Source organism: Dasypus novemcinctus, chromosome 26 (assembly GCF_030445035.2).
Source record: "Dasypus novemcinctus isolate mDasNov1 chromosome 26, mDasNov1.1.hap2, whole genome shotgun sequence".
Lineage (NCBI taxonomy): Eukaryota > Metazoa > Chordata > Mammalia > Cingulata > Dasypodidae > Dasypus > Dasypus novemcinctus.
In genome coordinates, this window is record NC_080698.1 from 59,825,751 (window position 1) to 59,832,035 (window position 6,285).

Consider the following 6,285-nt stretch of genomic DNA (forward strand, 5'->3'; position numbering starts at 1 on the left):
CAACCATGAAAGTGCTAATAGAAAATGTAGGAAAACATCTTTGACCTCTTGTGACCAGTAGTTTCTTAAACTTTACACCCAAAGCAGGAGCAACAAAAGATAAAATAGATAAATGGGACTGCCTCAAAATTAAACACTTTTGTACCTCAAAGGATCTTGTCAGAAGGGTGAAAAGGCAGCCAATTCAATGGGAGAAAATCTTTGTCAATCACACATCCAGCTTAGTGGAAGCGTTTTGGGCCTGGAATCCCTACACAACCTGGTAGCTTTAACACAATGAGCTCTATCCATACTGGGTATGACCTGTCAACCTCTATATTCCCTCCTGATGGGAGAGTTTTCAAGTTGAATATGCTATGAAGGCTGTGGAAAATAGTAGTACAGCTATTGGAATCAGATGTATAGATGGTGTTGTCTTCGGAGTAGAAAAATTAGTCCTTTCTAAACTTTATGAAGAAGGTTCCAACAAATGGTGTTTTAATGTTGATCGGCATGTGGGAATGGCGGTAGCAGGTTTGTTGGCAGATGCTCATTCTTTAGCAGACATAGCAAGAGAAGAACCTTCCAACTTTAGATCTAACTTTGGCTGTAACATTCCACTCAAACGTCTTGCAGATAGAGTGGCCATGTATGTTCGTGCCTACACACTGTACAGTGCTGTTAGACCTTTTGCATGCAGTTTCATGTTAGGGTCTTACATTGTGAAGGATGGTGCACAACTCCACATGGTTGATCCATCGGGTGTTTCATATGGTTATTGGGGCTGTGCCATTGTAAAGCCAGGCCAGCTGCAAAGACAGAAATCGAAAAGCTTCAGATGAAAGAAACGACCTGCCGTGACGTTGTTAAAGAAGTTGCAAAAATAATTAACATAGGACATGTTGAAGGTAAAGATAAAGCATTTGAACTAGAGCTCAGCTGGGTTGGTGAATTAACTAAAGGAAGACATAAAATTGTTCCAAAAGATACAAGGGAAGAAGCCGAGAAATATGCTAAGGAATCTTTGAAGGAAGAAGATGAATCTGATGATGATAATATGTAACATTTACATCTGCTTCTGTTTTAAATTTCTATATAGTCCCATGTAAACTATTTAGCCCAATGGATTATTATATACCCAGTAACAAATTGTCATTAAATTTTTGTCTTATAATCATTGATGTTTGCTTAATATCTGCTTAACAAAATTAGTGTGGGCAATTGAAAACCCAGTACTCAGAATTAAAATGCCTGCTTAAACATTCCTTAGAGGCTGTTGGATCATATGAATTTAAAACCCCAGTCTACTAATATAGAAGCTAAAAATAACCTGCTGGGCTGTTGTTGCCCAGTTTTGTATTTAAATGATGTTGGTTATCCTCCTCTTTTAAACTTTAGGTGTAATGTAGAAAAACAGATCCTACAACCTGTGAGTCAAGAATGTTTCTCTTTTCCTTTATTGTCATAAGGAGGAATGGATTTAAGAATTAAATATCCTAATCTGTCACTTTTAAAAAAATCACATATCCAGTAAATGTTTAATATCAAAGATATACAAAGAAATTATACAACTCAAGAATAAAAAGACAAACTTCCCAATTAAAAAATGGGCAAAAAACTTGAAAATTGTCCAAAGAAGAAATACAAATGGTGAAGAAACACATGAAAAAAAGTGTTTTTCATTAGCAGTTAGGGAAATGCAAATCAGAACTACATGAGATATCATTTCACACCTATTACACTGGCCACTCTTAAAGTTGGAAAACTAAATGTTGGAGAGGATATGGAGAGATGGAAACACTTATTCACTGTTAGTGGGAGTACAGAATGGTACAGCCATTGTGGAGGAACGACTGGCACCTCCTAAGGAAGTTGAATATCGACCTAGCATGTTACCTGGCAATATCATTACTATGTATGTGCTTGGAATAACTGAGAGCAGAGACACAAACAGACATCTGGACATTGAAATTCACAGTGGCATTATTCATGATCGTCAAAAGTTATAAGCATCCTGGGTGTCCATCAACTGATGAATGGATAAACAAACTGTGGTGTATACACATAATGGAATATTATGCAGCTGTAAGAAGAAATGAAGTTGTGAAGCATATGACAACATGGATGAACCTAGAGGACATTATGTTGAATGAAGTAAGCCAGACACAAAAAGACAAATACTGTATAATTGTGCTATTATGAAGTAAATATAAAATATAAACTCATGAAGTTAATAATTAGAATATAGGTCACCAGAAAAGAAAATGACGGTAGAGAATGGAAAGCTGAGGCATAACTGTGCATAACTGGTAAAAAGGTTATTTGTAAATCTTTGAAAATGAATAGAAGCATTTGATGGTGTTTGTAATTAGCTGAGCTATATATGGGTATGACAGTGGTTGAAAGGGCAAGTCTAAGGTCATGTACATTACTAGAAGGAAAGCTAAAAACTGTACCATGGGACTTCATAAGACATGAATGTGGGTGATATTGCATATATAAGACCGTTTTTGCAAAATAAAAATACAAATATACAGAGAGAAAGAAAAAGAATAGCAGTTTTGTACAGCAGGGGAAACAGAGAGATTTTGAGGGGATGAGTTTTTGGGGGTTTTGTTAATTATTATTATTATTATTGGAATAATGAAAGTGCTCTAAAATGATTGAAGTAATGAATGCACAAATATGTGATTAAATGGAATACCATCGATCAGTTTGGAACAATTTATGCTTTATTAATATGTGTCAATAAAATGGATTTGTTTAAAGCAGTGCTAAAATAAAAGAAAAAATAAGGAATTTTAGTCTTCAAAAGACAACATGGAGAAAGTGCAGGTCAAGCCAACTAGTGGGAAAATACTTTTGCAATCCATATAGCCAAGAAAGGACTCATAGTCTTAATATAGAAACAACCTTTATAAATTAATAAGGAAGGCAAAGAGCCCAGTAGAAAGATGGAGAAAACACTTGAAAAGGCCCTTCATAAAAGTGTATTAACAAGTGGCCAATTAATGTATGAAATGAAGAATCTTCTTCAGTCACAAGGCTTGTTCTTCGTCTTTGTTTTTCAGAGGCACCAGGAACCAAACCTGGGATCTCCTTTGTGGGAAGCAGGTGCTCAATCACTTGAGCCACATACACTCCCCCCTCACTTTTTTAAAAATTATATATTTCCTCCAGGGGATTCTTGCTTTTAGTCCATAGAGATCCAGTGCATCTGGGTTCCTACTTAATCTCGAGGATCCAGAAATTTCCTGGGACAAAGAATTCAGTCAAAAAGTATTTATTGAATTAATAAAAGATACAAAGTGTTTGCAAAATTTCATGAGATTTTTAAATTTTAATTGTATGATAAATTCAATCAAAGTGAACAGGGCGCGTCCCACAGAATGGAGCCTGGCCAGCTTTAGCAGCTGTGTAATCAGTGTATGTCCCTTGAAATATAATTCTGATTAGGTTTATGAACTGTTTTCCCTGTACAAAGGGAAGACAAATAGAGGAGATTTTTAACCAGAAAAGAACAAGATGAAGAGTACAGGACTTTAGTAGAAAAGCCAAGTGCTGCTTTCCTGTGGAACCTTCCTTGGAATCTAGTTGGCTTCACTCCTATGGTTTCAGTTCTGATTATTTTTCCATCTAATTATTATGAGCCAGCTCAACTCCATTCCCATTTTATAAGCCCTGTCAATTTCCAGACTTTTCAAAAAATCAAAACAATATTTCAAAATCTTTAAATTTATTATTGTCTACTTTTATTATACATTACTTTATCTCTCTTATGCATTCCTGCCAACCTTCTGCATAGAACAGCATTTACACTTTCTATCTCTTGCTGCACAAAAGTGAGTCCTTGTCTGGTGTGAACTAGAGTCAGTTAAATGACACTGGGATTTCTGAGAAGAAAAAAAGATTCCTTAACAAAGACAGGAGGCTAGTCCCCAAATCTATCTCTCTGAACTGGAGAAAACTCAGTGTTTTATAACATTAAAACAAAGACAGGCAGATTTAGATAATGAGGTTAGAGATAGTTTAATCTCTAGTAGGTGCAGATTGATTGCATACTTAGCTCATTTGAAGTTTAAGGTTTAGGCTATTGCACATATTAGACACAGGCCAACTTTGATCAGAACTCACTTGGTCAGCTCTGGGCTGAATTGTATTTCTTCATTAATAAATATTGAAGTCTGAGTCAGGAGTATCAGACTCCAGGGTTGCAGAAAAAGATAAGGGCATACATGCTGGGCCAGTCATAAGTTATCCTGTTACTTGCTAATTAAAGGGAAAAAATTATGCAGTTATAAAACATAGAATCATCATTAAAGAAACAAGTCATAAGGGGTAAAGTTCAGTGAATTACAATAGTTCTAAATCATTTCTTCTGCCTACATTACAATATGTCAGATGGTTAAAAAGCATTTAAAGAATGATTCAGCAACTATAATAATATTTGTTAGCTCATGATTACAATTCCCCCCTTTTCTTTGTCCATTCCTCAGTCTTGAGGGATATCTGGGCAATGAATGCTTGAACTTCTTCATGCTGAAAAGGGGCATTGACATTATGGGCTAGAGAGATGAAACTGCTTTGCTTACAGTCTTCCTGAGTTTCAGGTTCTCATTCTTGGAGGGACTGGAACCCCTGGGTTTCAGGACTCAGCTGCAACAAGAACAATCCAAGGCTTTAAGTCTCTGAGAAGTAATAAGTAAATTGAAAAATACAGGTTTAAATAAAAAAGTAGGATTTTGATCAGGGAATTTATAAATGAATATAATCAGGTCTGAGGGGGTGTTGATTTCATATGATTTTGTAGCTTGATTATGGTGTTTGGATGTCCTAAGGGCCCTTAGGAGCACTTCTGTTTGAGGCTTTGCATACTGTGGCAATTTGTGATATTTATATCTGACTGAGACCTCCAGAATGACCTCTTGACACTACTTGAAATCTCTTAGCTATAGAAACTTTTTATTTCTTTTCTCCATTATGATCAAGATCATTCTCTGAAAGCATTTCTGATCCCAAGGTGCCAGGGAGGCTTATTCCTGGGAGTCTTGTCCCACATAGGAGAGAAGGTAGTGAATTTATCTGCAGTGTTTGGCTTAGGGTTAAGCCATATTGAGTAACAAGGAGGTTTCCTGGCTGTGTCTGTTAGGCATCAATTAAAATTAAGCCTAGTTTTTTTTTGTTTTTTTTTAAGGCAGTACAAGAGATTGAACCCAGGATTTGTACCTGGGTAGCAGGTGCTCAACCATGGAATTACATCTGCTCCCTAGACTTAGTTTTGTCTTTACAAAAATAAGGTTTATAATTGCAAGCTTCTAGACTGAAGTCGTGGCTCATTAGCATATTTACTTTTATGAGGCAATGTTCATCACTGTTAGACATTCTTCCCATAGGTTTCCCTGTTATAAGTTTAAATGAGGACAATCTTCTTACTAACAGGAGTGGTTGTTAGATTTGGATCTTGTAAAGGTGTTTTATTTTTTTAAAAAATTTAGAGTTTCAGTAAGATTGAGAGAATAGCAGAATTCCTCAGATGGGGACGTTTACAGTTCTATGCTTTCCCTTTCTAGTCCCATAAGGGATTTCACAAATACTTTTTCATTTTATGCCTAAAACACTTTGAAATGCATCACGGTATTACTGAAACCTGTACAGAATATTAAGATCTCATCTGTTATTTTAGATTCTATGTCAAATAAAACTGAGTTAGGTTGTCTAAATAAACAGAACTGATGGATTAAATCAGATATTGTGCAATAGAAAGTTTAGATTTTTGATCAAAGAGCCCTTCCATCCTTGGTTTCATATAGAAATTAGAGTTCCAATATATAGATAATATCACCTTTTACACTGAATTTTTACTCACTTTAATGTTTAACCATATCAGCCCCATTCGCCTCTTTGATTGAACTTGTATCCTTTCTGTAGCTTCTTTAAGAGTTGTATGGAGTTGACTTTTGAGAATTAATGCTGCTTTTTCAGCACTTTCAGAGCTAGATAATTTTAACACTGAGTCTCAGGTGTCACGCAGACACCTAAGGTTTTAGGGAACTTCGAATTATGCACAAAGAACAAAGCATCTCAGAATAGGAAAATAACAAAGTCCAGACACAAATATGATTACTGCAAGAGAATACAATCTAGGCTTTAATTTACTTATTTTTAAAATATAATAAACTTTATTTGAAAAGAGGCTTTAGATTACAGAAAAGTTACATCAGAAGTATAAGGGATTCCTACATATCCTACCCTGTCCCCTTCCTCAACTTCCCCTCTATAAAATATCTAACAATTCGGTGGTAGTTT

The 6,285-nt window shown here is 35.6% G+C and overlaps 1 pseudogene; it reads left to right on the forward strand.

Moving 5' to 3' along the window:
- The first annotated feature begins 276 nt into the window (after window positions 1–276).
- On the forward strand, window positions 277–1,124 carry LOC101442386 (proteasome subunit alpha type-3 pseudogene; annotated as a pseudogene).
- The last annotated feature ends 5,161 nt before the right edge of the window (window positions 1,125–6,285 follow it).